We start from the raw sequence: 9,612 nt of genomic DNA on the forward strand, positions 1-9,612 counted from the left end.
ACCACTAGTTTCAAGTAAAGGGACAAAGGGAAGAAAGGGGAACTTCAAGAAGAACGGCAAACAAGTTGCTGCTCAAGTGAAAAAACCCAAGTGTGGACCTAAGCCTGAAACTGAGTGCTTCTACTGCAAAGGGACTGATCATTGGAAGTGGAACTACCCCAAGTATTTGGCGGATAAGAAGGATGGCAAAGTAAACAAAGGTATATTGGATATACATGTTATTGATGTGTACTTTACTAGTGTTCATAGCAACCCCTCGGCATTTGATACTGGTTCAGTTGCTAAGAATAGTAACACAAAACGGGAGTTGCAGAATGAACAAAGACTAGTTAAGGGTGAAGTGACGATGTGTATTGGAAATGGTTCCAAGATTGATACGATCATCATCGCACACTCCCTATACTTTCAGGATTAGTGTTAAACCTAAAATAAATGTTATTTAGTGTTTGCGTTGAGCATGAATATGATTGGATCATGTTTATTGCAATACGGTTATTCATGTAAGTTAGAGAATAATTGTTGTTCTGTTTACATGAATAAAACCTTCTATGGTCATACACCCAATGAAAATGGTTTGTTGGATCTCGATCATGGTGATACACATTTTTATAATATTGAAGCCAAAAGATGCAAAGTTAATAATGATAGTGCAACTTATTTGTGGCACTGCCGTTTAGGTCATATTGGTGTAAAGCGCATGAAGAAAATCCATGCTGATGGGCTTTTGGAATCACTTGATTATGAATCAGTTGATGCTTGCGAACCATGCCTCATGGGCAAGATGACTAAGACTCCATTCTCTGGTACAATGGAGCAAGCAACAAACTTGTTGGAAATAATACATACTGATGTATGCAGTCCAATGAGTGTTGAGGCTCGCGGCGGGTATCATTATTTTCCGACTTTCACAGATGATTTGAGCAGATATGGGTATATCTACTTGATGAAACATAAGTCTGAAACATTTGAAAAGTTCAAAGAATTTCAGAGTGAAGTGGAAAATCATCGTAACAAGAAAATAAAGTTTCTACGATCTGATCGCAGAGGCGAATATTCGAGTTACGAGTTTGGCCTTCAATTAAAACAATGTGGAATAGTCTCACAAACTCATGCCACCTGGAACACCATAGTGTAATGGTGTGTCCGAACGTCATAACCGTACTTTATTTGATATAGTGCGATCTATGATGTCTCTTACCAATTTTCCACTTTCATTTTGGGGTTATGCATTAGAGACAGCTACATTCACGTTAAATAGGGCATCATCTAAATCCGTTGAGGTTGGCAAGAAACCTAAGCTGTCATTTCTTAAAATTTGAGGTTGCAATGCTTATGTGAAAAAGTTTCAACCTGATAAGCTCAAACCCAAATCGGAGAAGTGCATCTTCATAGGATAACCAAAAGAAAATGTTGGGTACACCTTCTATCACAGATCCGAAGGCAAGTTATTCATTGCTGAGAATGGATCCTTTCCAGAGAAGGAGTTTCTCTCGAAAGAAGTGAGTGGGAGGAAAGTAGAACTTGATGAGGTAACTGTACCTGCTCCCTTATTGGAAAGTATTTCATCACAGAAATCTGTTCCTGTGACTACTACACCAATTAGTGAGGAAGCTAATGATGATGATCATGTAACTTCAGATCAAGTTACTACCGAACCTCGTAGGTAAACCAGAGTGAGATCCGCACAAGAGTGGTACGGTAATCCTGTTCTGGAGGTCATGTTACTTGACCATGACGAGCCTACGAACTATGAGGAAGCGATGATGAGCCCAGATTCCACGAAATGGCTTGAGGCCATGAAATCTGAGATGAGATCCATGTATGAGAACAAACTATCGGAACCACGCCAAAAATCTCCGTGTCTACATTGTGTTTGCTCCCTCCAAACTCCTCCCTTTACCTTCATGTGCAATGTTTTACATTCCTTTGCTATACTCTTAGACTTGCATGTGTAGGTTGTTTACTTGACTAGTGCTAAGTTGCTAAAATCTGCCAAGACTTAAAATTGGGAAAAGGCTAGATTTTTATTTGGTCAAGTAGTCTAATCACCCCCCCCCCCTCTAGACATACTTTCGATCCTACACATACCGATAGACAAAGGGAACTACATACGGGATTAGCTGAATCCTTGACATTGAGGTTCGACCGATAAGATCTTCGTAGAATGTGTATGAACCAATATGGGCATCCAGGTCCCGCTATTGGTTATTGACCGTGCAAGTGTCTCGGTCATGTATGCATAGTTCTCGAACCCGCAGGGTTTACACACTTAACGTTTGGTGACGATATAAGTATACTTGAGTCATTATGGTGGTTACCGAAGGTTGTTCAGAGTCCCAGATGAGATCCCGGACATGACGAGGAACTCCTGAATGGTCCGGAGGTGAAGATTGATATATTGGACAAAGGGTATTGGAGTTCAGAATTGTTCCGGGGGTACCGGGTGATGACCAATGTCACCGAAAGGGGTTTCGGGGGGCGACAAGTGTTGGGGGGCCCATGGGCCAAGGGGAGGGGCCAAACCAGCCCACTAAGGGGCTGAGCGCCCCCTCACCCCATCTCACGTAACAAGAAGGGTTGGGGGCTGATACGTCTGCGTCGTATCTATAAGTTTTTATTGTTCCATGCCAATATTATTCAACTTTCATATACTTTTGGCAACTTTTTATACTATTTTTGGGACTAACATATTGATCTAGTGCCCACTGCCAGTTCATGTTTGTTGCATGTTTTTTGTTTCGTAGGATATCCATATCAAACGGAGTCCAAACGGAATAAAAACTGAATGAGATTTTTTTGGAATATATATGATTTTTGGGAAGAAGAATCCACGCGAGACGATGCTCGAGGGGCCCACGAGGTAGGGGGCGCCCTGGGGAGGCAGGCGCACCCCTGACCCTCGTGGACACCTCGTAAGGCGGTTGATGCCCTTCTTTCGCCGCAAGAAAGCTAATTTCCGGATAGAGATCGTGTCAAAATTTCAGCCCAATCGGAGTTATGGATCTCTGGGAATATAAGAAATGGTGAAAGGGAAGAATCTGAGAACGCAGAAACAGAGAGAGACAGAGAGACAAATCCAATCTCGGAGGGGCTCTCGCCCCTCCCGTGCCATGGAGGCCATGGACCAGAGGGGAAACCCTTCTCCCATCTAGGGAGGAGGTCAAGTAAGAAGAAGAAGGAGGGGGGCTCTCTCCCCCTCGCTTCCGGTGGCACCGGAGTGCCACCGGGGGCCATCGTCATCACCGCGATCTACACCAACACCTCCGCCATCTTCAACAACATCTCCATCACATTCCCCCCTCTATCTACAGCGGTCCACTCTCCCGCAACCCGATGTACCCTCTACTTGAACATGGTGCTTTATGCTTCATATTATTATCCAATGATGTGTTGCCATCCTATGATGTCTTAGTAGATTTTCGTTGTCCTATTGGTGGTTCATGAATTGCTATGATTGATTTAATTTTCTTGTGGTTATGTTGCTGTCCTTTGGTGCCCATCATATGATTGCGCGCATGGATCACACCCTAGGGTTAGTTGTATGTTGATAGGACTATGTATTGGAGGGCAAGAGTGACAGAAGCTTCAACCTAGCATAGAAATTGATGCATACGGGATTGAAGGGGGACCAATATATCTTAATGCTATGGTTGGGTTTTACCTTAATGAATGTTAGTAGTTGCGGATGCTTGCTAATAGTTCCAATCATAAGTGCATAGAATTCCAAGTCAGGGATGACATGCTAGCAGTGGCCTCTCCCACATAATACTTGCTATCGGTCTAGTAAAGTAGTCAATTGCTTAGGGGCAATTTCGCAACTCCTACCACCACTTTTCCACACTCGCTATATTTACTTTATTGTTTCTTTATCTAAACAGCCCCTACTTTTATTTACGTGCTCTTTATTATCTTGCAAACCTATCCAACAACACCTACAAAGTACTTCTAGTTTCATACTTGTTCTAGGTAAAGCGAACGTCAAGCGTGCGTAGAGTTGTATCGGTGGTCGATAGAACTTGAGGGAATATTTGTTCTACCTTTAGCTCCTCGTTGGGTTCGACACTCTTACTTATCGAAAACTGTTGCGATCCCCTATACTTGTGGGTTATCAAGACCTTTTTCTGGCACCGTTGCTAGGGAGCAATAGCGTGGGGTGAATATTCTCGTGTGTGCTTGTTTGCTTTATCACTAAGTAATTTTTATTTGCTGTTATTAGTTGTTCTTTATCTTTAGTTATGGATATGGAACACGAAATACCAAAAAAAGTAGGTGTACTTTCTGCTCATGGAGATGGGGAACCTCCTAAAACCCTCGATGCTAGTTATGTGAAAGATATTATGTATTACTTTAATGATCCTGAGAAAACCACATTCAATTATGTAATGGGAGTGACGTTGGATCAACGTGAATACTTTAGGGATTACCGCTTGACGCAAAAAGGGAAACTATTATGGGATCAAATTCATATATTGAAGTGGTATGCTCGGCAAGTATGCTTGAGTTATGATTATACTTGTTGCTCTAGGATGAAGGCTCCACATCTTCCCTTTTTATGCAAATTTAATGATAATAAAACCTTAGCTTCTTATGCTAATGGTATATATGATTACTATGATGTGGAACAAATAGAAGAATGTGTTGCTTTTATGGGTGCTTATAAAATTGAATCTATGTTTAAAGAGTTTGAAGATTTTGATGATGTTGTTTATAGACCTGAAAATTTAGCTATCCTGAAATATTGTTATGAGAATTATGAATACAATTACGAAATTACTGCGCTTATAGAGAAAGTCTCCGCTGTCCAAGAAGAGACTAATATTTTGCAGGAATCTATGGAAGAAGAAGTTGATGAAACTGTGAGCTCATTGGATGAAAAAGATGAGGAAGAGAGCGAAGAACAAAAGGAGGAAGAGCGGATTAGCTACCCGTGCCCACCTTCTAATGAGAGTAACTCTTCAACTTATACATTGTTTAATTCCCCTTCGTGCTTATCGAAGGATGATTGCTATGATGATTGTTATGGTCCCGTTGATTCTCTTGAAATATCCCTTTTTGATGATGCTTGCTATGCTTGTGGCCAAGATGCCAATATGAATTATGCTTATGGAGATGAACTTGCTATAGTTCCTTATGTTAAACATGAAATTGTTGCTATTGCACCCACACATGATAGTCCTATTATCTTTTTGAATTCTCCCGACCACACTATATCGGAGAAGTTTGCACTTATTAAGGATTATATTGATGGGTTACCTTTTACTGTTGCACATGATGATTTTGATGAATATAATATGCATGTGCTTGCTGCTCCTACTTGCAATTATTATGAGAGAGGAACTATATCTCCACTTCTCTATGTTTCCAATATGATAAAATTGCAAGAAACTATTTATACTATGCATTGGCCTTTACTTTGTGTGCATGAATTGTTCTTTTATGACATGCCGATGCATAGGAAGAGAGTTAGACTTCGTGATTACATGATATATGTTACCTTGTTCTCACCACTAAATTACAAATCATTGTTAATTAAAATTGGCTTTGATATACCTTGGGATCCGGGTGGATCCATTACTTGAGCACTATATGCCTAGCTTAATGGCTTTAAAGAAAGCGCTGCCAGGGAGACAACCCGGAAGTTTTAGGGAGTCATTTATTTCTGTTGAGTGCTTTCATATAGTTTAAAAACAACAAAAATAAAGAGGGGAACCCAAAACTTTTTCAAAAAGGAAAGCGAAAGTGAGAAAGATAAGCATTGTTGAAGTGGGAGCTAGCCTTGAACTTTGTTCATGCTCACAGAAACTTTGTGCATCTTGATTACAAAAACTTTTCAATAAAAATAATTATCCCCTTGTACAATTCCATTGTATTATAAAAATAATATGCCAAGGTTTGCCTTTAGGATGTTTACATTTGCTTGATGGTTTGTACGATGCAGGACAGAAATTTTGGCTGTAGTACGCGATTTTACATTTTTAGCTGGAACATCAAATGGTTCTGATTCTTCTTTCACTGTCTTCCTATACAAATTTTTATTTTTCCTAATTTTGGTAGAATTTTTCAAGTGTCATAAGTATGGTGAATGTTCAGATTATTACAGATTGTTCTGTTTTAGACAGATTCTGTTTTTGATGCATAGTTTGCTTGTTTTGATGAAACTATCGAATTATATTAGTGGATTAAGCCATGAAAAAGTTATACTACAGTAGACACAATGCAAAAGCAAAATATGAATTGGTTTGCTACAGTATGTAGAGTAGTGATTTGCTTTATTATACTAACGGATCTTACCGAGTTTTATGTTGAAGTTTTGTGTGGATGAAGTGTTCGATAATCGAGAAGGTCTCGATGTGAGAAGAAGGAAGAGAGGCAAGAGCTCAAGCTTGGGGATGCCCGAGGCACCCCAAGTAAATATTCAAGGAGACTCAAGCGTCTAAGCTTGGGGATGCCTCGGAAGGCATCCCCTCTTTCTTCAACAAGTATCGGTATGTTTTCGGATTCGTTTCGTTCATGTGATATGTGCAATCTTGGAGCGTCTTTTGCATTTAGTTTTCATTTTCTTTTATGCACCATGCTGGTATGAGATAGTCCTTGGTTGATTTATAGAATGCTCTATTGCACTTCACTTATATCTTTTGAGTATGGCTTTATAGAATGCTTCATGTGCTTCACTTATATCATTTGAAGTTTGGATTGCCTGTTTCTCTTTACATAGAAAACCGCCATTTGTAGAATGCTCTTTTGCTTCACTTAGATTTGTTAGAGCACGGGCATATCTTTTGTAGAAAGAATTAAACTCTCTTGCTTCACTTATATCTATTTAGAGAGATGACAGGAACTGGTCATTCACATGGTTAGTCATAAAATCCTACATAAAACTTGTAGATCACTGAATATGATGTGTTTGATTCCTTGCAATAGTTTTGCGATATAGAGATGGTGATATTAGAGTCATGCTAGTGGGTAGTTGTGGATTGTAGAAATACTTGTGTTGGGGTTTGTGATTCCCGTAGCATGCACGTATGGTGAACCGTTATGCAACGAAGTCGGAGCATGATTTATTTATTGATTGTCTTCCTTATGAGTGGCGGTCGGGGATGAGCGATGGTCTTTTCCTACCAATCTATCCCCCTAGGAGCATGCGCGTAGTACTTTGTTTCGATGACTAATAGATTTTTGCAATAAGTATGTGAGTTCTTTATGACTAATGTTGAGTCCATGGATTATACACACTCTCATCCTTCCACCATTGCTAGCCTCTCTAGTACCCCGCAACTTTCGTCGGTACCATAAACCCACCTTATATCTTCCTCAAAACAGCCACCATACCTACCTATTATGGCATTTCCATAGCCATTCCGAGATATATTGCCATGCAACTTCCATCATCATCATATACATGACTTGAGCATTCATTGTCATATTACTTTGCATGATCGTAAGATAGCTAGCATGATGTTTTCATGGCTTGTCAGTTTTTTGATGTCATTGCTATGCTAGATCATTGCACATCCCGGTACACCGCCGGAGGCATCCATATAGAGTCATACTTTGTTCTAGATATTGAGTTGTAAGTAAATAAAAGTGTGATGATCATCATTATTATAGCATTGCCCCAGTGAGGAAAGGATGATGGAGACTATGATTCCCCCATAAGTCAGGATGAGACTCCGGACTTTACAAAAAAAATAAAAGAGGCCAAAGAAGCCCAAATAAAAAAAGAGGCCAAAGAAGCCCACCAAAAAATTAATAAAAAGATAAAAAAATGAGAGAAAAAGAGAGAAGGGGCAGTGCTACTATCCTTTTTCCACACTTGTGCTTCAAAGTAGCACCATGTTCTTCATATAGAGAGTCTCTTGAGTTATCACTTTCATATACTAGTGGGAATTTTCATTATAGAACTTGGCTTGTATATTCCGATGACGGGCTTCCTCAAATGCCCGAGGTCTTCATGAGCAAGCAAGTTGGATGCACACCCACTTAGTCTCAGTTAGAGCTTTCATACACTTATAGCTCTGGTGCATCCGTTGCATGGCAATCCCTACTCACTCACATTGATATCTATTGATGGGCATCTCCATAGCCCGTTGATACGCCTAGTTGATGTGAGACAATCTTCTCCTTTTTGTCTTCTCCACCATCATATTCTATTTCACCTATAGTGCTATGTCCATGGCTCAAGCTCATGTATTGCGTGAAAGTTGAAAAGGTTTGAGAACGTCAAAAGTATGAAACAATTGCTTGGCTTGTCATCGGGGTTGTGCATGATGTGAATATTTTGTGTGGTGAAGATGGAGCATAGCCAGACTATATGATTTTGTAGGGATAGCTTTCTTTGGCCATGTTATTTTGAAAAGACATGATTGCTTTATTAGTAGGCTTGAAATATTATTGTTTTTATGTCAAATGATAGACTATTGCTTTGAATCACTAGTATCTTAATATTCATGCAATGATTAGATATGTGATCAAGATTATGCTAGGTAGCATTCCACATCAAAAATTATCTTTTTTATCATTTACCTACTCAAGGATGAGCAGGAATTAAGCTTGGGGATGCTGATACGTCTCCGTTGTATCTATAATTTTTGATTGTTCCATGCCAATATTATTCAACTTTCATATACTTTTGGCAACTTTTTATACTATTTTTGGGACTAACATATTGATCCAGTGCCCAGTGCCAGTTCCTGTTTGTTGCATGTTTTTTGTTTCGCTGAATATCCATATCAAACGGAGTCCAAACGGAATAAAAACTGACAGAGATTTTTTTGGAATATATATGATTTTTGGGAATAAGAATCCACGCGAGACGGTGCTCGAGGGGCCCACGAGGTAGGGGGCGGCCCTGGGAAGGCAGGCACGCCCCTGACCCTCGTGGCCACCCCGTAAGGCGGTTGATGCCCTTCTTTCGCCACAAGAAAGCTAATTTCCGGATAGAGACCGTGTCAAAATTTCAGCCCAATCGGAGTTACGGATCTCCGGGAATATAAGAAACGGTGAAAGGGAAGAATCTGAGAACGCAGAAACAGAGAGAGACAGAGAGACAGATCTAATCTCGGAGGGGCTCTCGCCCCTCCCGTGCCATGGAGGCCATGGACCAGAGGGGAAACCCTTCTCCCATCTAGGGAGGAGGTCAAGGAAGAAGAAGAAGGAGGGGGGCTCTCTCCCCCTCGCTTCCGGTGGCACCGGAGTGCCACCGGGGGCCATCATCATCACCGCGATCTACAGCAACACCTCCGCCATCTTCACCAACATCTCCATCACCTTCCCCCTCTATTTACAGCGGTCCACTCTCCCACAACCCGCTGTACCCTCTACTTGAACATGGTGCTTTATGCTTCATATTATTATCCAATGATGTGTTGCCATCCTATGATGTCTGAGTAGATTTTCATTGTCCTATTGGTGGTTGATGAATTGCTATGATTGATTTAATTTGCTTGTCGTTATGTTGCTGTCCTTTGATGCCCATCATATGATTGCGCGCGTGGATCACACCCTAGGGTTAGTTGTATGTTGATAGGACTATGTATTGGAGGGCAAGAGTGACAGAAGCTTCAACCTAGCATAGAAATTGATGCATACGGGATTGAAGGGGGACTGATATAT

This window comes from Triticum aestivum, chromosome 4A (assembly GCF_018294505.1).
Source record: "Triticum aestivum cultivar Chinese Spring chromosome 4A, IWGSC CS RefSeq v2.1, whole genome shotgun sequence".
Taxonomy (NCBI): domain Eukaryota; kingdom Viridiplantae; phylum Streptophyta; class Magnoliopsida; order Poales; family Poaceae; genus Triticum; species Triticum aestivum.